Source organism: Myotis nattereri (assembly GCF_964212035.1).
Source record: "Myotis nattereri genome assembly, chromosome: 3".
Classification (NCBI taxonomy): Eukaryota; Metazoa; Chordata; class Mammalia; order Chiroptera; family Vespertilionidae; genus Myotis; species Myotis nattereri.
This window is the reverse complement of record NC_138077.1, coordinates 101,543,852-101,567,896: the sequence shown is the minus strand read 5'-3', so window position 1 is coordinate 101,567,896 and position 24,045 is coordinate 101,543,852. Positions and strand designations below refer to the sequence as shown.

General features: G+C 38.9%; 1 protein-coding gene across 3 annotated transcripts in view; it reads left to right on the top strand.

The window, feature by feature from the left end:
- The window catches only part of NRIP1 (nuclear receptor interacting protein 1), a 105,305-nt gene that overhangs the window by 34,941 nt on the left and 46,319 nt on the right, over nt 1-24,045 (top strand). For all 3 annotated transcript variants that reach the window (XM_081087422.1, XM_081087420.1, XM_081087421.1), the window contains exon 3: nt 18,204-18,316. The gene's annotated coding sequence lies outside the window, so the exon portion shown is untranslated. The remainder of the gene's footprint in view (nt 1-18,203; nt 18,317-24,045) is intronic.

Sequence of the window (24,045 nt, the reverse complement as noted above, 5' to 3'; positions counted from 1 at the left end):
TATAACTCTAGCTCTGAGATCCCGGCGGGCTGAAAGCTGGTTTCTGGGGTTTTGTTTAGCTTCTATATTTGTTACAATGTTTCTTAAACTGCAAGCTCAGAGGCCGGCAAGGCAGGCGGGGAACGTTGGAGTCCTCTGTCACTGAAGCAAGCAAGCCTCATGTTCAGTTTAAGCTGCCTGGCTGCCGGCCGCCATCTTGGCTGGCAGTTAATTTGCATATCGCCCTGATTAGCCAATGGGAAGGGTAGCGGTCGTACGCCAATTACCATGTTTCTCTTTTATTAGATAGGATTCCTATGAGAAAATGACTCTTGTTCATTGTCATACTACATGTTCTCTAGGCATGCAGTAAAAAATGGGGACAAAACACCTGACTTCCAGCTTAATTTTAGCTTGACATGTAAGTAATAGAAGACCTTACTAAACTAGCTGAAATAATGAGGGATCTATCACTATTTAAAGGATATCCTATATAATAAACGGCTAATATCCAAATAGACTGAAGGATGGAACAACTGAACAACTGGTCGCTATGATGTGCTCTGACCACCAGGGGGCACATGTCGAACATGGAGGGCCTCGGCCTTGTTGGGATGATGAGCAGATGAGCGGGGTGCCGGTCGCTGTCATTGAGGCGAGCCTCTGGTGGTTACTGAAAATTCTTTGCTCCTGCACACCATGATCCCGCTCGGTGCTCACACCCGCTGCTGGTGACGGTCCGCTCGCACCCACTGCTGCCACTGGAGCTGCCACTTGTACCCACTGCCAGCGCTGGCCCCACTCGCACCCATAGCTGGCCCTGGTGCGATCCACCGCTCGCACCCACTGCCGGTACCCAGCACTGGTCCCGATCTCTTGGTGCTGTTAGTGGGTCCAAGTGGCGGCTGCCAGCCCCGATCGCCCCTGAGGTCTTCTCCACTTCCCCATGCTCCCGAGGGGCGACTGGGGCAGCAGCCACTGCTCGTACTTGCTCACGGCGCTGGCCCTAATCACTCTGCTCTGTCAGTGGGTGCGAGTGGGGCTGGCGCCATTAGCGCATGGGAGCAACAGCGGTGGGAGTGGAGCTGTAGGCAGACAGGACTAGGGGCCGTGGCGGGAGGGGCCAGGCAGGGGCATGGAGGATGGACTGAGACCCACCCCTGTGCCCACTGCAGCGTCGTGGCCCACAGAGCCTTTCAAGGTGCACAAATTTGTGCACTGGGTCTCTAGCATTATTACATTATCCAATAGGAAGCTTAGAGTACGGTCATTAATTGACTGCCATAATGATGTTATTAGGAACCCACATGAATATTTTTCATTTTTTTTACTCTGCCATCTTGAGTGTTTTGGCAGTGTCACTCTTCGTGATTACAACATGGGCGTTTTTCCATTCTACTATTTTTTAATAAGGAAAACTTATCCTAATAAACTTCATTGGCCATAATTTTATCATATGCCTGTACCTAAGCCCAGTTGTCAGAGTAAACATTGTTTGTCATAATGGCTAGACCTAGTTAGGGTTCACCTCCTAAGGTAAGAGGGTGAGCATTACTGCCAGCAAATGAGAAAGGAGAGGTGTGTTTGTGAAAGGACTGCCACAGTCTGTCACAACTAGGGGAGATCACAGTTTTATTAATTTCTGCAAAACGTGTAATAAGATCACAAAATGTAGGCAGTCATGCCATGATTTATTCACTGTATGTTTTTTTAGTGCTTCCTGAATTCTGCTGCTCTTACTGAGGATAAAGCAGTGAACAAAAGGGAAAACAAATGTTGCCCCCATGGAGCTTATATTTTATTGATGAGATAGACAAATAAAATAAAGCAATTCAGTTTTATGGTATCTTATGACAAGTGCTAATCAAATTTGAATGAGAGGAGGGAACATGGAAGGTTTGGGGGCGGGGAGGACGGTTGCATGAAATTTTAGATGATGCCCAGGGAAGGTCTCCTAAGAAGATGACTTGAGTAAAGGCTGAGATAGTGATACACGTTTCTGGAGAGAAAGGGGTATTCTATTCAAAGGCTCTGTGCATAGAGTGGGTGAATGAGGGAGAGTCACAAGAAGTGAGGTCAGAGGAGGGAGCTACTAGAAGTTTTGAGCAGAGGAATGACCCAGTAGAACATTTTCACAGAATTGCTTTGCCATTGTGTTAAATAGACCCAGAGAGCGTTAAAAAATGGAAGCAAAGAAACCAGTTAGGAGGCTGTTGTGATAATCCAGGACAGATGATGGGGACTTGTATGAGAGCAGTGAGAAGTAGTTGGATTCTGGGTATTTCCAACAAAGCCCACAGCATTTGCTGATGGTTTAGATGTGCACTCTGAGAGGAAAAGAGGCATCTAGGATAGCATCAGGTTTTTGGCCTGAACAGTTACAATGGTGTTGATACTTTCTGAGATTGGGAAGAACAGGAATTGGATTTAACATGTCAGTTAATTGGTTTGTTAAATTTGAGATGTCAAATAAATAATTAGGTATGTAAATCTTGTTGGATCACTATATATGTTTGAAAAGGATGAGATTCTGCATTAATAATAAGAAATGGCTTTTAAAATAATATAAAGTAAAAAACCAGCAATAAGGAGAAACCGGGAAATGGAAAAATAAAGTGTTACTAGTATATGGGGAGAGATATTTTATATTCCATTGAACAAATATAGGGAAACACTAGAAATAATTTTAAAATAGAGTACTCAAAGAAGCAGTTATACACTGAGAATTTATTTAGTGCCTACTATATTCTTTCAAAAATCGCTTATTAAATATGTATTCTTTGAATCAGTGGCTCATTTTTGAAGCCCCAAACCTTGTTCAAAATATACATAAAAGGGAATACATTACAAGGACCGGTAGTATATATTTAGTTTGTGTCCATGCCCTCTGTGACATGATGCAGTGATCTTTCTGAGGGACTTGTGTTGTTGACAACTATATTATCTTCCCCCATCCCAACTTCCTCAGTATTGTGAGCCTATAGTTAATGCTCAAACATATTATTCAGTAGCAATCCAAGCAAAGAGAAAGAATCACTCCAATAAATCTTACACTTTCCTTTTAAAGAGGAATTAGTCCAAGATACCTTTTAATCAGATTATTGTACTTGTTTGCATTTAACAAGGATGCAACACATAGCTAAGATTTTCAGTCTGTATACATCACATAAAATGCTGAGAACACCTCAGAAAATACCTTTCATATTATAGTTACTCAAATATTTAGATAGAAAATTTGATTTATAACATCATTAAAATTTCTAACTTTTAGGACTTTTAAAGTACTATGCTGCATGAAGTAGGTATTGCTTGATAATATGTGCTCTACCTGTAATGCAAAATTGTTTTGTCAGAGAAAAGTTCTATAAAATAATATAAGGAATTATTTATAGGGTGAAGAAGTTATGCTTTTTAAAATGAATTATGCTTTTCTCATCACACTTTTGGCCAATCCGGGTGAATATATGACTGATAGCCTATATGGACAGTGAAAGGAAACATTTACATGTAGAGGGAAATATTTGTTCAGAACCGGAGTATATCAAATTACTTTAGTTTACCTGTTTCTCATGCTAATTTTTGCAAAATGAGCATCTCCCAGGGGAAAGTTCTACAAATTTGCAGTAAATTTGCAAATTAAGCAAGCATTTATGGTAGTTTCATTTGAGACCAGATTGATAGTAGGTATGAATTAACCTCATTCTTTGACCAAGCTGTGAGGTTTTTATTTACAAGTCTGCTTTCAAGTTCTTTGGGGTATATCCCTTTATATACTTCTTAGTTTTTTTATTTTTTTTAAAGTAGAGTTAGGAAAATATGTTGCCTAGCAATTAGCATTTGTTCATGTGTGCAAATTATTACCTAAACTAGTGATTTTCAATCTTTTTCATTTCATGGCACACATAAACTAATTACTAAGATTCTGCAGCACAGCAAAAAATCTATTTTTCACCCAGCTGACAAAAAAAATAGGTATAATTTTTATTCATTCACACTGAACAGCTATTGGTGTATTGTCTGTTGTCATTTTTTTATATGACAGTCTAAGAGAAAAGTGGTCAGTGCCCCTGACTAAATAGTCAGGTAGTGCAAAATTCTTGTGGCACAATTTTGTTCTTGTTGTTTGTTTTTATGTTTTTAAATCACTGGCTTAAATAATGTTATTCTGAAAGTAAAACTCTGATTTGCCACAATGTAGCAGCTTATAATTTATTATGCAAACAGGAATATATTTAAATTATTGAAGCACAATATTGAAATGATCTTCTAAGAACCCATCAACCAATATATAGAACCAGAACTTTATGAATACAGCATGTGCTTCTCCTTGCCTTTGCCCCAGCTGCCCTCCTTGACTCCCTTACTCTTCAGTTTTGTTAATCACTTTTTAGTAATACTGAGTTTACTATGTAGGTCCTTAAATAATATACCATTTAATTTTACTTTTTAAGTTTGCAAAACTGGTAGTATTCTATAACAGAATACTACAAAACTGGTAGTATTCTATAACAGAATACTGTTATAGAATACTGTTGTCTGAGACTTGTTTTTTTTTATTTTTTTTTATATTTATTTATATTGCTATATGTAGTTGTAGTCCATTTACTTAACTGCTGAGTAATAGTCCATTGTATGAATTTATTTATTCAACTGGTAGACATCTAGTTATTGTTGGGTGTTTTTGTTTGCTTTTGATATTTTATTTGTTTTTGATATGACTATATTGATGTATTGGTACAGATATGTGTGTGTAGCTATTTTATATATAGGGTGGGGCAAAAGTAGGTTTATAGTTCATATAAAAATGATACAATAATTAATAAATGATAATAAAAGAATAAACTCTGTATTTACTCACACTTATAAACCTACTTTTGTCCCATCCTGTATATATAAACTGTCCCCAAAATATATATACACAATTTAACAGTTAGTAACCAACTGAATTTTCACTCCTTTTCAGGTTTAACTGATTTAAAGTAATGGGTGAAGCCAGACTAAGCTTTGAACAAAGAAATCGTATCCTAAAGAGCCACTAGACTTTTTTTTTATGGGGATACATAAAAGATAAAGCTTACAGTACTAAACCAGCAGCAGTTGATGAATTAAGGGCATACAAACACTGAACAAAATGATTCTTGATATTTGCAATTCCATTGCTTTGTGTTATTAGCAGTGAGTGTCTGGACCAGAGTGGTCATCAGTTTGAAAACGCATTGACACACAAAAAATTACTCATTTCTGTAGGTTCTTTTTAATTTTGAAAATGAGCTGTTATGTTAAACAGTGACTTTATAATCATCCAAAGTGTGTATATAACTCTGTATATAATAAGCATTGCTAATGTTAGCGTTCTTTTATATGTGTTTTGGTGCACATGTGCAGGACTCAGATATATACATAAGAATAGAAATATAGTTAGAGAATGCTCAGTTATATGAGATAATGCCAGATTATTTTCCAAAGTCATTGTATGAATTTTCATTCCACTAGTGTGTATTAGAAGCTCACATTGAGCCATTGTCATTGGCAAAATTTGGAAAAGTCAGACTTCTTCAGCTTTCCCAATAAAATGCCATCTTATTGTGGTCTTCATTTGCTTTTCTATGATTGTTAATGAGGTTGAACATCTTTTCATGTGATTACTCACCATTGGGATTTTTCTTTCACAAAATGCTTATTTCTGTCTTTCACTCATTATGTACCTAAAGCTATGTGTTAAATGACTTTCCTGTTTTTAAGTTTTAAAATAATAGCACACAGAACAGTTGCAAGCACAATAAAGAGGAAAATTTGCCAAAACCGGTTTGGCTCAGTGGATAGAGCGTCGGCCTGTGGACTGAAAGGTCCCAGGTTCGATTCCGGTCAAGGGCATGTACCTGGGTTGCGGGCACATCCCCAGTAGGAGATGTGCAGGAGGCAGCTGATCGATGTTCCTCTCTCATCGATGTTTCTAACTCTCTATCTGTCTCACTTCCTCTCTGTAAAAAAATCAATAAAATATATTTTAAAAAAAAGAAAAAGAGGAAAATTTCCCCCCAATGATTTGATTTGATGCATCATCACCCCTGAATAAACGAGTGCATATTTCCTGCAAACAAGGACATCCTATGTAATAAAGAGCTAATATACTAATTAGACTGAACATCAGAACGACCATCTGGACATCCTTCCAGACAATCATCTGGACAACCTTTTGGATGAAGCTGGGGCTGCGAGGGCCAGCCGAGGCAGCTGGGGCTGCGAGGGCCCCTTGAACAAATTTCATGCATCAGACCTCTAGTTGTCCTATAAATCACAATAAAACAATCAAAATCAGGAAATTAGCATTGATTTAATCTTCTACCATCTAATCTTCAGCTCTTCTTCAATTTTCAAAAGTCATCCCAGTAATGTCCTCTATAGCAAAATGATCCATTTCAAACTCAAACCTTGCTTATTTATACTTGTCAACATCTTTTCATTTCATTCCCTTACAGTCTTTGACTTTCAAGACCTTGGCACTTTTCAATACTATATAGACCAGTTATTTTGTGGAATGTCTTCTGTTTCCTAATGATTATATGAAAGTTATGGATATTTATTTGGAAGGAATATTATAGATGTGATAGTGTGCATTCACTCTGTATCTTTTTGTTGTTGTTGTTTTTAATTCTCACCCGAGGATATTTTTTCCATTGATTTTTAGAGAGTGGGAGGGAGGGGGAGAGACAGAGAGAGAGAAATATCAATTGGTTGTCTCCCGCACGTGCCCTGACCAGGGCCGGGCATCGAGCCTTCAACTGAGATACGTGCTCTTGATTGGAATCGAACCTGGGACCCATCAGTCCACAGGTTGATTGAGCCAAGCCAGCTAAAGGCTCCTCTCTGTATCTTATCAGTTTCTTTTTTGACCCATTACTGTTGATGTTCATTTGGATTACTTGATTAAGATAGTGTCGGCCACATTTCTCTACTATGAAATTACTAATTTTCCCTCTGTATTTAATAATTATTTTATGTGGATGTACTTTGAAACTATGTAAATATCCCCTTCCTGATCAAACATTCATTTCATTAATTAATTTATTTGTATTGGTATGAGTTCGTGATTCTTTATTTTACTCAGTGAACTATAATCTATTACTATTGTAACTTATTTTGATGCTCATATTGCCCTGATTTAGCCACTGAGATTCCTTTCAGATTGGCTTCTGTGCTCTTTTGATCTGTCATTCAATTTCATTCCCACACTATAGAGTTAGATCAGTCATTTTCCCCTTTTTTTGTATCTCCTTCTCTAACTGTAAGAAACCTGCCTACCCTTAACCCAAAATTTTTGCTTATCTGATTAGTCTCACTCTATATAATCAATTTGTCATATCTATTACACCCTTCCCAAAATTTATTTGAGCTTCAAAGACCCTTCATGTGGAAGCCCTCCTAAACCCTCTTGGATTCCTACATTGTACAGCGCAGTGCACATTTCTATGGGCACCCTCCTCTCCTTGCTCAGGCATTGACAACCATTGTTATGTAAAGTCCTGCTCAACCTAAACCACACCATTCAGGGATTGGGCTCTGATTCCCACACCACACTGTTCCCCCTCCACTCTACCATAGACACTGTCTCATTCTGCTCAGACTCTGACACCCCTTATGAGATAACCTCTATCCATTTTACCCATTTGTAATATAAATGTTATAGGACGGACACACACACACTCTAGATGCCAAGATCTTTTTTGGCAATGTGTGCTTTGTGATGTTGTAGTTAGTCTTTTCATTTTTTTTTTTTGTATTTGTTGATGAATGGAAGTTTTAAATTATAACATAATTGAATTTAAAATTCATTACATGCTTTATAGGTAGGCCTTCCTATATCTTAAGAAAGCTTTTCCTACTCTGCACTTACAATGGTATTCTCTTATATTTTGTTTAGAAAATATTAAAGACTTGCCTCTACTTAAACTTTAATCCCTGTGAGACTTATTTTATGTTATACAATAGGGATCCAATTTCTTTTTTTTTTCTTTCCCTAAATGAAGAACCAGCTGTTTCAGCACTGTTGAATGATTCCTCCTTTCTTCAGTGATCTTCAGTCAACTTTTGTCAAATACCACTTTTTATATGTGAAGGTCTGTTTCTTCTCCAGCAGTCAGTTTATCTCTTTTCCAGGAAAACACTAACTGAATTGCTATAGCTTTATAATGGATCTCAGGATAGATAGGACAGAGTCCCTACTGTATTTTTTTTTTTTTTCTGGTTGCATGGCTTGTCTGTTAATGGCTTTTGCTGCTCTATTACTTTTAGAATCAACTTATAAACCTTTTGGATTTTGATCAGCATTGCATTAAATGTACAGGTTCAGTTTGAGAATTTTTATTTTATGATATTGAGTCTATCATGAACATCCTACTTGTTTAGGATGTATTTAATGTCTTCCAATATATTTTTTTCCATATAGAATTTGCAATATTTACAAGTTACTTTTATTCTTTGGGTATGTTTTATTGTTGGATTTTTTTAAGGGTTATTTTTTGTTACTATGTAAAAATAGTTGATTTTTAAGTGATTTATATTTAGCCACAATAATTGAATACAAACACACCTACTCAGATAAATGTGAGACAGGTTCAAAAGCAAATAAATAAGAAGTCTAAGTTTTTACCCTGAAATTATTTTGTTGTTTTAATAGTAGATCAAAAGTCACCACTTTTACAGCTTTATTGAGATATAACTCACATACAGTAAAATTTACCCATTTAAAGCATTCATTATAGTCACACAGGTGTGCAGCAGCCACCATCTAATTTTGAACATTTTCATGACCTAACAAGGAACCTCATACCAATTCGCACTCACTCCCTATTCCCATTCTCCTCCACCCTTGGCCCTAGGCAACTACTTACTAATCTATTTTCAATCTCTGAACTTGCCTGTTCTGGATATTTCACATAAATGGAATCATAAAATATATGTTTTTAGTTTTTTGTGTGATTGGCTTCCTTCACTTAGTATAATAATTTTTAAGGTTCATCTGAGTTGTAGCATGTGCCAGTACTTCATTCCTTTTTATGGTTAAGTAATATTCCATTGTGTTGGATACATCACATTTTGTTTATCCATTTATCAGTTGATGGACACTTAGGTTTTGCAGGTTTGGCTGTTATGAATAATGCTAATATGAGCACACAGCTACAGATTTTTGCTTGGACGTAGGTTTCATTTCCCTTCTCTTAAACCCAGGAGTAAGAATTTCTGAGTCAAATGATAACTCTGTTTAACTTGTTAAGGAACTGCCAAACTGTTTTCCTTTGTGATTATACCATTTTACATTTCCACCAACAGTGTAAGAGAGGTGAATAACTCATCGTAAGTCTACTTTTATCTTCTCCAAAGAGTAATTGTTATACATTTGGTTTATCTTAAATTATGATTATTTTAAATAATATGAGAAATGACAACTTATACATCAGATTTATTTTAAAGCAATTTTTTATTCTCTATTGAGCATCTGTTTTTATGTTTTACAGTCTTGTTGAGGTATAATTTACATTCCATACAATTCACCCATTCTAAGTGTTCATTATGATGATTTTGAGTCAGGTTATTCAGATGTGCAGCCATCACCACTGTACAGTATGAGGACATTTTCATCACTCCAAAGAATTCTTCATGTTCATTGCAGTCCATTTCTGCTCCCTTCTCCTGTCCTAGGAGATGATCTGCTTTCCTTCCCTATAAGTTTGTCCATTTTCTAGACATTTCATATATAAATAGAATCATACAAATAGAGTATATGTATCTAATTCTGTCAGTAAAAATTATATTTCTGAGATTCATTTTTGCGTGAATTTTTAGTTTATTACTTTTTTTTTTTTTTTCGGTTATCCCTTCATCAGTTGATGGATGTTTGGGTTGTTTACAGTTTTGGGCTATTATGATTGATGCCGCTATAATCATTTGTTTTCATTTCTCTTGGTTAGATACCCTGGAGTGAAATTGCTGGGTCATGTGTTTAAGTGTATGTTAATATTTTAAGAAACTGCCGTACTGTTTTCCAAAGAGGAAAATGTATGAGGGTTTCACTTTATCCCTGTCCTCTCAACCTTCGAATTTTTTAGTCTTTTAAAAAAATGTTTTTTTCTAGTGGGTGTGTAGTGGAATTTCATTGTGGTTTTATTTGCATTACTTTTATTGGTAATGATGATCTTCTTATGTATTTATTGAACAATTAGGTATCTTTGGTGAAATGTCTTTAAATCTTTAGCCCGTTTTTAAAAATTGTTTTTTTCTTTTTATAATTGACGTCTAAGGGTTTCAGTATGCTGGGTACCATTTCTTTATCATGTTTGTGAGTTGCAAATATTTTTTGTCTCATTTTGGGGCTTGACTTTTATATAAATGATATATTTTGGAGAAGCTGATGAAGCCCAATTTTTTAAGTAATTGATTGCACTTGTTCATATTTAAGATATCTTTCTCTAACCTAAGATTACAAGGTTTTTTTCTTATGCCTTCTAGAAGTTTTGTAGTTTTAGTTCTTACAAGTCAAACTATTAGACATTTTGAGTTATTATTAAAGGCCTTTACATTTTCATATATATCTTTGTATAAAATTCTACAAATAAAAGCACAATGAGATTTTTGAAAGATCTATTTGGAGAAAATTGCTATCTTTACAATATTGAACATTTCACTCCATGAACATAGATTATATCTATATTAAGATTTTCTTTAATATCCTTTAACAATGTTTTGTAGTTTTCAGTACTGGTTTTACACTTTTGTTAAACTTACTCTTAAGTTTCTTATTCTTCTTGCTATTATTGTAAGTAGAATTTTTTATATTTTATTTCTTGATTATTTGTAATATATAGAAATGCAAATAATTTTTGTATGGGATTTTGTATCCTTCAGCTTTTGTAAACGTTCTTATTAATTTTTGCAGCTTTTTCATAGATTCCTTAGAATTACCTACATATAAGATAATATTGTCTACAAATAAATATATTGGGGTGACATTTGATTAATAAGATTATATAGGTTTTAGGTGTATAATTCTATGATGCATGATCTATTATATTATGTGCTCATCACCCAAAGTCAAATCATCTTCTGTCACCGTATATTTGACCCCCTTTGCCTTTTACTACCCTCCGCCCCCCTTCCCTTTGGTATCCACCATACATTTTGTCTTGTCTATGAAGTTTTGTTTGTTTATATTTCTTGTTTGTTCATTTATGCTTTCAGTTTTACATCCCAGGTATGAGTAAAATCATATGGTTATTAACATTTTCTCTCTGACTTAAATCATTTAGCATGATATTCTCATGTTGCAAATGGCAGTATTTTATCTTTTCTTGTATTCCATTGTATATATGTACCACATCTTGTTTATACAGTTATCTGTCAAAGAACACTTGGATTGTTTCCATGTCTTGGCTACCATAAATAATGCTGTAATGAGCATAAGAGTGCATTTATTTTTGCAAATAAATGTTTTTGAATTTTTCGGGTAGATACCCAGCAGAGGTATTGCTGGGTCATATGGTAACTTGATTCTTAATTTTTTGAGGAACTGCTAGACTGATTTTCATAGTGGCCTATAGCAGTCTATATTCCCACCAGTTAATGAGGATTCCCTTTTCTCCACAACCTCTCCAACACTTGTTATTACTTGTTTTATTGATATTAGCCACTCTAACAGGTATGAGGTGGTAGGTGGTATCTTATTGTAGTTTTGTTTTGCATTTTCCTAATAGCTAGAGGTTGAACATCTTTTCATATACCTGTTTGTCATTTGTATGTTTGCTTGAGAGAAGTGTCTGTTCAGGTTCTCTGCCCATTTTTTTAATTGCAATTTTTGTTTGTTTGGTGTTGAGTTATATGAGTTCTTTATATATTTTGGATATTAACTTCTTGTTGGAGCTGTTGTTTGCAAATATCTTCTCCCATAACTTTTTTAATCTATATGTGTTTACATTTCTTGCTGATTGCATTGAGTGGAATCCGAATAGCTAATGCAGACATCCTTGCCTTTTTTCCAGGGTTAGAGGGGAAAGTATTCAGTCTTTCACCATTAAGTATCGTGTTAGTTATAGGCATGCATCTTGGAAAGGAAGAGTTCTTTTCACATTGAAACAATTAATTAATGTAATATACCTTATTAATAGAATAAAGAACAAGAACTAACATGAGTGTCTCAATAGATACAGAAAAAATCAAGGGCACAGAAATAGAGTAACAGAGAGTGTAAACAAAGTAAGGTAGAGACGAAGCTACTTTATATAAAGTGATGAGGAAAAGCTCTTTGAGGAAATGGCATTTATAATTACAACAAAATTATTTAAACATTTTTCTTTTTAGACATGCTTCCTGTCTTCATGATCTATAACATATCTGGCGCATTCAGTTTCACTGACTCGGATTTAAGGCTGATTTATATATTTATTAATACAAGACAATTTGCCCTAACCGGTTTGCCTCAGTGGATAGAGCGTCGGCCTGCGGACTGAAGGGTCCCGGGTTCGATTCCGGTCAATGGCATGTACTTGGTTGCGGGCACATCCCCAGTTAGGGGTGTGCAGGAGGCAGCTGATAGATGTTTCTCTCTCATCGATGTTTCTAACTCTCTATCCCTCTCCCTTCCTCTCTGTAAAAAATCAATAAAATATATTTTAAAAAAACACAAGACAATTTGTAAATATTAATCTGTGAGAATTTAAAATATTATTTTAAATATTTTGCTAATTTTTATTTAAATTTTCTTTTTATCTTTTGTGTGATCACATGTTTAGTTCAAAAGGGTTAAAACTGCTTTAATAGAGACCAAACATTTAAAACAATTCTAGAAAATGGCAAAAATCAGATATAAATTATGGGCTGTGGAGATTTTTAATTTTTCACATGAAAAATTTAGACTTAAACTTATGTGCTGTTGCCAAGTGTTTTACACTACCAGAATTGAGACCATTGTAGGTATGTAGTACTAGAAAGAAGTCACAATTTATGTTCTAGAGAACTGCTAAGGCCCCATATTTGTTTCAAGGAAAATGTGCCAGAGTTTGAATTCTACTTTAAGCTGTTACCAGTTTTGTGATTTGGGGTAACTGAAACTTAATTTCCTCATCTATAAAATGAGGCTGTGATAGTAGTCATCTTAAAGGGTTGGTTTAAGATCATGTATGTAAAGACCTTAGCACAGTATCTGACACACAGTAAGTGCTCAGTAAACGAGAGCTAGCATTTCCTTTTAAGTCTCTCATAGTCCAGACAGTATTGGTAAGAGTGTAGCTATAAGGGTTCCTTATGGTTCAAGGCCTCATCAGCAAATACTGACCAGTCATTAATAATGCTCCTCTGGAGATACTTACTTTTACTCTTGTCAAGAGTTGGCCATTTTCTTCATTGAATATGCCTTATTTGGAGACTGTTTCTTATCTGCTCACATATCAAAAGAGATTTGGCCTAAAAGGTAGTATTTTAAAGTGCCATTAAGTTAGATCTTTGACATCAACTTGAGGGTCACTATTTGCAGCATTCAAAAGGTTACTTCCTTTTTCCAAATTTTAAATCAAAGGTAATACCTTTATTTTTCAAGAAGGAAAGAAATGCAGTTGAAAACCGAACAACTAAATTCTATTTGAATTTCAGTAGTTTAGTAGGTTGTCTGAGTGAGGTTAGGTACTGGGGGTTTAGACAATCCCCAAAACCCTGGCACATTCTAATAGGAATACTAATATGATTGCAAATATGGTTATTTTTAAGTTCATACATAAATCACTGCCTTATAAATAATCAGGAAAAGTGACTGTTCCCTACTCCTCTTAGAATTTCTATCAGAATTTATAGTCAAGGCCCAATTTGAGTCCCAAGAACTATAATTTTAGGGCATGACACTTAACCAGCCCTGCTCACTGTTTGCCCTCTAGAAAATGGGGTAATGTGTTCTCTGCCTGTTGCACTGAGTTATGAAAATCAAATTAGGTCATTTCCAGGAAAGCACTTTTGTAACTGGTAAAGAATGTAGCTTACTAATTATTACTCTAGTTCATCTAGTCAGACCAACCTTTTTCTCACTACTCTGTGGTATGTTGTTGTGGGGGATGACATGACAGCCCAGAGTTCTGTAATGTGTACCACCTCTTAGGAGTGTTTCTTTTATACTTGTAACTAGAGGCCTAGTGCATGGATTCATGCACTGGTGGTGTCCCTAGGTGTGGCCTGTGGGGATCAGACCAAAACCGGCTGTCCAACATCTCCCAAGGGATGTAGTAGTGCAAGAAGCAGCAGGTGACTGGGGAGGAGCCAGAGCCCAGGCTGGGTGCCACGCTGCTCGGTAGGCTCACAGCCTCTCTGCTACAGTCTCCACGCACTCATCCTAGGGCGATACCAGCACACCCATGATCGAGAAGCGGCCGCGGGTTCATGCCCAATCAGTCCCAATGCCGGTCCCAGTCCTGGTCTGGATGGGGGAGGGGCACACAGGGGGAGTGTCCCCAGGAGAGGCTCACTCCGCTGCAGCTGCATTCGCCAGCTTTGAGCCCGGCGTCTGGCGTCTAGTGGTCAGCTAAGCGGCGCTCCTGCTGTGGCAGCACACTGACCACCAGGGGGCAGCTCCTGAGTTGAGTGTCTTCCCCCTGATGGTCAGTGCACATCATAGCGACCAGTCAAATGGTCACTTAGGCTTTTATCTGTCTATATAAAACCCTAATACGCAAATAGACCGAATGTCAGAACAAACAGCTGAACAACCAGTTGCTATGACATGCACTGATCACCAGGGGGCACGCGCAGAACATGGCGGGCATTGGCAGCAGGCGGTAGAGTGTGGAACATGGTGGGCTTCTCCACCTCCCCCTGCTCCTGAGGGGCGATTGGGGCCAGCAGCCGCCTCTCACACCCACTTCTAGCGACAGTCCCGCTCACACCCGCTACCAGCGCCAAAGCTGCTGCTCACACCCACTGCTGGCACTGGCCCCGCTCACACCTGTAGCTGGCACTGGAGTGGCCAATTGCACCCGCTGCCACGCCAGTGCTATCCCCGATCACTCGGCACCAGCAGCGGGTGTGAGCAGTGGCTGCTGGCCCCGATTGCCCCTGAGGGCTTCTCCACTTCCCCGTGCTCCTGAGGGGCAATCGGAGCAGCAGCCTCCGTTCACACCCACTGACCGCACCAGCCCCAATCACTCTGAGGCATCAGCGGGTGTGAGCGGGGCCGGTGCCGTTAGTGCGTGGGAGAGGTGGCAGCGGGATCGGGGCTGCAGTGGGAGGGGCCAGGCAGAGTCACGGAGGATGGGCCAAGACCCACCCCTATGCTCCTCACAGCCTCGTGGCCCCACAGTTGGTGCACGAATTCGTGCACTGGACCCCTAGTCTATATTATAAAAAGCCAGTGCCATAACGACCAAACCACCAGTCACCATGAAGTACATGGAGCACCTCTCGGTCCCTCCCCCGCTGCCCACAGGCTCTGATCGCAGGAGGGGGGGCAGGCGGGTGGGCGTGGCGCAGCGTGGTGAGGCAGGCATGGCGAGGCACACGTGGGTGGGCGGGGCTGCGAGTGTGGCAGGGTGGTGCAAGGGGCATGTGCTTTTGCATGCTGGGCCTCTTTATATAGAAGATAGGAAATGGACAATTGTAGACTATTGCTAGTTTTATCCCTTTATTTATTACTAAAATGATGCATGTTTATTGTAAAGAAATAAATATAAATCATTAAAAAGGAAAAATTAAAATTACTTCTAAATGCAGAAATAATTCCTACTTTTACTTTTGTATTCTTTTGAAACAAATTCACTTCTACTGAACATAATATTTTTTCCTTTTTTTATTATATAATAAGTTACATGAAATGGTATACTATAATTATATATTTTAATGGCTACATAGTATTCCACTATAACTTATTTAACTAGTCCCAAACTTTTTTATGCCATTTAATGGCTGTTTTAATTTTTTTACATTATAAATAATGTATTTAATGACACATTTTATGGCTAAATATGTGTGTGTGTGTGTATCTCCTCATTCTTTTTACTAGGATAAATTCTAGACTTGGAATTGCTACATAAAGGGGCATATAACATTTTAAGAAATTTGATTTTTTTTTTACAGCTTTATTGAGGCATAATTGACATAAACTGTACTTATTTACGGTTTGATAAGTTTTGACACATGTATATACCCATGAAACCATCACTATAATTAAGGTGACCTTTTGTAATCCCTCCTTCTTATACCTTCTCATTTCTCCATCACCAGGCAGCCCCTGATCTTTCTCTCCCTTTATATTAATTTGCTTTGCTATAATTTTATGCAAGTGAAATCACACAATTTGTGTTCCTTTTTGTCTGGCTTCTTGTATTCAGCATAATTGAGTTTTAAATTCATCCATGTTGTTTATATATCAGCTAGAGGCCCCATGCACGAAATCCTGTGGGTAGGGTCGTAGGCCTAGCCTCCATCTTCTGCCTGTTTGCCAGTCCCCAGGCTGAATGCCACCTCTGCCACAGGACTGTCAGGCCATTGGGATCACCAGCTCATCCCCGGCTGCTGGGGGCTCAGGCCTGTGGGAAAGCAGGTGCGGAGACCTCACCTCCATGGGCGTGCGCTGGGCCAGCCACTGATGGAATGCGCTGCCCACTTGTGGCTGCTCACGCGGGCACCGTTGCTGCTGCCGCTGCTGGGGCTTGAGGTGCTGATGGAAGTTGCGGGGTGCGCCCACAACCTACCCACCCAGGCGTGAGCAGCCCGGAGCGGGCAGTACATTCCATTAGCAGCCGACCTGGCGCACGTGCATGGAGGTGAAGTTGCTGGCACCTGCTTTCCCACAGGCCTGAGCCTCCGAGCAGCTGGGGATGAGCTGGTGATCCCAACGGCCTGACAGCCAGCCTGGTCCTCCTGCCACCCACCCTGATTTTCCCGTTCACCATCGCTGATCCATCGGAGCCTGTAGGCCTGGGGCAGGGACCAAGAGGTCAGTCATTCAGCCCGCTCTCCAGTCCCCAATCCTGCCCTGCCCCGCCCCACTCGCGAGGTGTGGGGGGAGGGAGGGACCGAGAGGGGGTCAATGCCACCTCATGGTTACCAGTCGTTTAGTCATCCTGGTCGTCATGGACACTGGCTTTTTTTATATATATAGGTAGTGCATCCATTTTTGTTTCTGAGTAGTAAATAGTCCATTGTAAGGACATACCATAATTCATTCACCTAGTGATAGGCATTTGAGTTGTTTTCAATTTTTGACTATTAAAAATATGGCTGCTTTGGACAGTGATATATATGTCTTTCTGTGGACATAAGGCATTTGATATTCATCATACATTTTGTGCTGGAAAGGTTACATAAGTAGTAGTTTGAAACAGGAAAAGCTTAATATGAAAGAAACTTGCTATTGTTTTTTTATTCTTTTTTTTAATATACGTTTGGGAGGATTTAGAACTTTTAGGTATAATTTAATTTAATTTGATGGAAATTTGAAATCAACAAAAGTTAACAAGTGTATCTTAGCAACCATAAATCTTTTTTATAGTTTGTTTTCTTGAAGCATCTAGATCAGCGGTTCTCAACCTGTGGGTCGCGATCCTTTTGGGGGGTCGAACGACCCTTTCACAGGGGTCGCCTATGACCATCGGAAAACACATATATAATTACATATTGTTTTTGTGATTAATCACTATGCTTTAATTATGTTCAATTTGTAGCAATGAAATTGGAGGTCACCACAACATGAGGAACTGTATTAAAGGATCACGGCATTAAGAAGATTGAGAACCACTGATCTAGATGTATTGTATAGAACAGTGATGGTGAACCTTTTAAGCTCAGTGTGTCAGCATTTTGAAAAACCCTAACTTAACTCTGGTGCTGTGTCACATATAGAAATTTTTTGATATTTGCAACCATAGTAAAACAAAGATGTATATTTTTGATATTTATTTTATATATTTAAATGCCATTTAACAAAGAAAAATCAACCAAAAAAATGAGTTCGCGTGTCACCTCTGACACACGTGTCATAGGTTCTCCATCACTGGTATAGAAAGGAAAGATCTGTTCCTTACTTTTAATGAACAATATATATTTCTTAAACAATCTGTATTTCTCTGTCAAAGGAGTACTTCTACATTGAACTTGATCAAGAAATGGTACTAGGGAAACTTTACAAAATATATTCCAGAATCTGGTTTGGAAGAGATACCAAACTATCTTTTTCTTCCTCTTCACATGTACCCTAGACTAAAGGAGGAGCAGGGAATCTGAAGACTCCAGATGACATCAGAATTACTTTTCAACAGCCTTCTCAGTTTCCTTTCTCAGAAAGCAGAGACTCAAACCTTGGAGACACATGGTGAGAACATTTTTCCCAAGTTCTTAAGGCTTAAGTATTGTGATTTTAATATATTTTAGACGATCCTTTCTAAGTTATAAATTAGCTTATAAACACCAGACTTGTATTTTGTGTTTTATCTTTGCAAATTCATTAGGCACTGTTTTATGTTTGTTTGCTTGTTTTTTAAATATGTTTTTATTGATTTCAGAGAGGAATGGAGAGGGAGAAAGAGATAGAAAGAGATAGAAAAGCAAAGTGTTGAGAGAGTATCATTGATCAGCCACTTCTTGCATGATCCATACTGGGGCTCGAGCCCGCAACCCGGGCAGTACCCTGACCAGAAATTGAACCGTGACCTTCTGGTTCATAGGGTGACACTCAACAACTGAGCCATGCCAACCAGGCAGGCACTGTTTTGTTTTGTTTTTTAAACTAAGTGAGATACAATTCTATAATTAAAGAACTTAGAGGGCAAGGATATAGATAAAAACAAAAAGAGGGTGTTAATGTTTAACCCAGTACCCTAAACATTTTTGACATATTGACAAAGTATTAATAAAATACTTTTTGCTTATACCTGCAACATTTATATATTTATGAATTATAATCACAAATTGTTTACATTTTAGCTATTTGCATTATAAAATACACAAAAAAGAAAAAAGTATATACGTAAATTTAATCAAGCAGTAGAAAGAGGTTAAATGATCCAAAAATATTCTTGAGAATTAAAAGGTGTAGATTACTTCTGGAGAGAACAGTTGGGAATCTTGAAATAAATATTTGTGTTAGTGATACTTAATTTTTTTTTTTATAAAAAAACAAAATGGATAGTTAATGCAAAACTAAGATAGCAATCTGATTTCAGATTAAAAGTTAAGTATTGTTTTGAAGAAAAATAGAAGAATGTTTGGTTATGGGTTAATTATAGTCTAAGTCAGTGATTACTTTTTGAATTATATAAAATGATTACCTCTTACAAGGCAAATAGTAGCCTTTCTGAGAAATGATAAAATAATCTGATTAACAGAAGTAGGTGGTCAGTGCAACAGAAAGAGATGCCTGAGTGGTTAATTCTACTTGGATTAGCACCCCTGTTTTCCAGTATAGCTACAACCTATGATGAATTTGTCTTGTCTTCAACTCTTGAACCTTATATTGCCTTTGCCAGGGCAGAAACAATCCAAGTAAGCGGGGGAAAGACACAATGATTGATTATTGTACTTATCATTAATTGTGAAGAGTTTACTTTTAATTAGGTACCTGAAAACTCTGTTCAGAAGAGATATAGTAGATAGAATTTCCTAAACTTCACAGTGTTTTAATGGACTATGATGTTTTAAAAGGGAGATGGCAGGTTTTTTTGTTTGTTTTCTTTTAAATACGTTTATATTGATTTCAGAGAGGGAGAGGAAGAGAGAAATAGAAATGTCAGTGATGAGAATCATTGATCGGCTGCCTCCTGCATGCCCCCTACTGGAGATTGAGCCCACAACCCAGGCATGCGCCCTGACCAGGAATCGAACTCTGACTTCCTGGTGCATAGGTTGACACTCAACCTCTGAGCCACACTGGCTGGGCAGGGAAGGCAAACTTGTTTTTTACTATAGGCATAATATGGTCAGCACAGTGGTAATAATAACTCCTTTTCTTTACTATTCTAATTATATTCAGAAAACCTAGTAATGAAGTGTTTATTTTAACATTCTATGTATATATTTTAAATATATATACTAAATTTATTGGGGTGACATTAGTAAACATGAACATGTAAGTTTCAGGTGTAGGTTTTTATGTTACAAGATCTGTATATTGCACCATGTGCCCACCACCCAAAGTCAAACCTCCTATCATCATATATTAGGACCACCTTCTCCCCCAAGCCCCTTCCTTCTGGCAACCACCACACTGCTGTTTGTGTTCACGAGTTTCAGGTTTATATCCCTCATCTGAGTAAAATCATATGGTTCTTAGCTTCTTCTATTGAACTGTTACCTCCTTTTTGTCCCTGTCTTATATACTGACTTATTTCACTTAGCATAATGTTCTCAAGGTCCATCCATGTTGTTGCAAATGGTGCTATTTCATCCTCTACTTATATTTTAATCACTCTGATTATCCTTGCTTGTAATTTCAGCAAGAAAATCTTTAAAAACAAATTTATTAAATAAAAAGAATAAAACTTTAATTTTATAATTGTAAAATTATTTGGTTGCTAGTCATTCTCCACATATTCATATATTATTATATTCTCTAAATTGAGACTTTTAATTAACCAGACTTTTTTACTTGTAAATATTAAACATTCTTTCATTCAGGTGTAATTATGTGTTTATGACAGTTTGATAAACCAAAATCAGCTCTTACATTTGATGGGTATTGAACCCAAATTCTCAATTTTTAATTTTGTTAAAATTGTAAACATGCATATTTTTGTTATTAATTTATCAACACCCTTGTTTTACCAAGTAGCCAATGACTACTTATGATAGTTGGATAACTAACTTTTAAAAGTGTGTGTTTTCTAAAATGTGTTTGTTAAACAGTTTTTCCCTTTGAATGAGGAGCTCATGGTCACATAAGTTTGGAGAAGTTAAATCATGATTCCTTAGCCAGGGGATTGTCAGTCTCTAAAGGGGGATCCTCCAGAGGGAGGGTCATATATATATACTAGAGGCCCGGTGCACAAAAATTTGTGCACAAGGGGGGGGGTGGTCCTCAGCCCGGCCTGTGCCCTCTCTCAGTCTGGGACCCCTCGGGAGATAACGACCTGCTGGCTTAGGCCTGCTCACGGGTGGCAGAGGGCAGGCCCAATCCCTAGGTGCAACCCCTGGTCGGGCTCAGAGCAGGGCCGATTGGGGAGTTGGGGCGCCGCCCCCTGTCATGCACAGACCAGGGCAGATTGGGAGGTTGCGATGCCACCCTCAGTCACGCACAGGGTAGGGCCGATTGGGGGGTTGGGGCGCCGCCCCCTGTCACACTCAAGGCAGGGTCGATGGGGAGGTTGCGGCGCCACCCTCTGTCACGCACAGAGCAGGGCCAATCGGGGGATTGGAGCGATGCCCTCTGTCACGCACAGAGCAGGGCCCATCGGGGGGGGGTTGGGGCTCCGTACCCTGTCACGCACAGAGCAGGGTCAATCAGGGGGTTGGGGAGCTCCCCCCTGTCATGCACAGAGTAGGGCCGATAGGGGAGTTGGGGACCGCCCCCTGTCACACTCAGGGCAGGGCGGATCAGGGGGTTGGGGCGCCGCCCTCTATCACCCACAGAGCAGGGCCGATCTTGGGGTTGGGGCGCCGCCACTCTCACACTCAGGGCAGGGCCGATGGGGAGGTTATGGCTCTACCCCGTCACACACACAGCAGGGCCCGTGTGTAGGGGGAGGGGTTGGGGCGCCGCACCCTGTCACACACAGAGCCGCAGGGCGATCAGGGGGTAGGGGAGCTCCCCCCATCAGGCACATAGCAGGGCTGATTAGGGGGTTGGGGCGCCGCACCCTGTCACACACAGAGCAGGGTATATCAGGGGGTTGAGGCGCCGCCCCATGTCACACACAGAGCCGCAGGGCGATCAGGGGGTTTGTGCGCTGCCCCCTGTCACGCTGATCCCGGTGCCGGGAGGCCTCTCGGCTCCGCTGATCCCGGTGCTGGGAGGCATATTACCCTTTTACTATATACGATAGAGGCCTGGTGCATGGGTGGGGCTGGCTGATTTGCCCTGAAGGGTGTCCTGGATCAGGGTGGGGGTCCCCAGTGGAGTGCCTGGCCAGCCTGGGTGAGGGGATGATGGCTGTTTGCAGCTGGTCACACACCCTTCAGGATGGGGGTCCCCACTGGAGTGCCTGGCCAGTCTGGGTGAGGGGCTGAGGGCTCTTTCAGGCCTACTGAAGCTCCCAACTGCTCCTTTTTTTCTTTTTCTTTTTTATTCTGGGTCAGCTTTAGCTCTGGGTCCAGCTCTGAGGCCTCTGCTGCTGAAAACAGGTATCTGGTTTGTTTGGGTTCTATAATCGAAACAGTGTATAACTCCAACTCTGAGATCCTGGCCGGCTGAAAGCAGGTTTCTGGGGTTTTGTTTAGCTTCTATATTTGTTACAATGTTTCTTAAACTGCAAGCTCAGAGGCCGGCAAGGCAGGCGGGGAATGTTGGAGTCCTCCATCACTGAAGCAAGCAAGCCTCATGTTCAGTTTAAGCTGCCTTGCTGCCGCCCGCCATCTTGGCTGGCAGTTAATTTGCATATCGCCCTGATTAGCCAGTGGGAAGGGTAGCGGTCATATGCTAATTACCATGTTTCTCTTTTATTAGGATATATATATATGTATGTGTATATATATGTGTATATATATGTGTGTGTATATATATATGTATATATGTATATATGTATATATATGTGTGTGTGTATAATCTTAGGAAACTAGTATTCAGTAGCATGTAGTTGAAGACTCAACTAATATATTTCATGAGGTTTTACTATAGTTTATTAACCATACAAACTATACTCTGAAAATCGTCTCATTATACATTTAAGTAATGTCCATCTGAATGAGAGGCCAAAGAGGGTGATTATAAAGGGACAAGAATTTGATGAAATGAATATTGCAAACCATATAAAGCACAGAGTACTTTATAAAGCTTTCTTAGTGTCTTAGGCGAGATTTTCCTTACTCACTTGTTAGCTCTCCTTTTTGAAAGAAACAGTCATCCCATATGACTAACAAAATCAAATCACCCTTTATTGTATTTTATAGGACTCCATATACTTTCTGTACTGTTTATCTCAGAGTATAACATTTATTAGCTAATTTGGATAAATATTAAAAATATTAAAAAATAGTGAATAACTCCGACTCCTCAGGGCATGTCGGAGAGCTGGTTTTGGCCCGATCCCCACAAGCCAGGCCAAGGGACCCCACCAGTGCACAAAGCTATGCACCAGGCCTCTAATATGTATATAAGTTCTTTGGTTAATCTCTTCCTGCTCTCTCCCCTCCCCCTTTCCCTCTGAGATTCATCAGTCTGTTCCATGTTTCTATGCCTGTGGTTTCCTCTCCTGCATTGAGTGCCTGCCCCCTGGTGGTCAGTACACATCATAGCTACTGGACAGTCGCTTAGACTTTTATATATATAGATGATTTCTCATTGGGAAGAGTTCTTTATTGTACTTTTTTTTTAGTTCAATTAAATTGTTGATGACTATTTCAACAGATGTCTTAAGTATTAAAACTTTTTTGTCACATACAGAAGTATCTGTATGAACAGACAAAAATGGCAGTGACTCAGCTGACTCTAACAGGTTACCAGGTTGATGAAGTGAAGCTAATTGTCTACATAGAATACCTTCCACAAACTTTGTAAAACACTCCTCAAAATAATATTTTGAATTTAAGAAATAACACCTTGAAAACGTTTAAACTACACAGTTTTCTGTGAGAACTAGTGAAACCATCAATCCAGAACTGTTGGTGAATCATTTTATTTGGGATTAATTGCTATAAACTAAGTTGTCTGTCTCACTGATATTTCCCTGATTTCATGGACAATCTGAGCAAGAAAATTTGGACGCTCAGCTCAAAAAATTCCTTGTTAGTTTCCGGCATTGTTCCCAAGCACTCTTTAATCCTTTTTCTAGCATCTTGGTTCAGAGTTCATTTCTAATCTATAGCATTTGTGCTGCTAAACTTCCTTACTTATGTCCCCACCTCAGGCTCTCATAGCCACCAGATTTTCCTAAAACTCCAATTTGCTAGTGT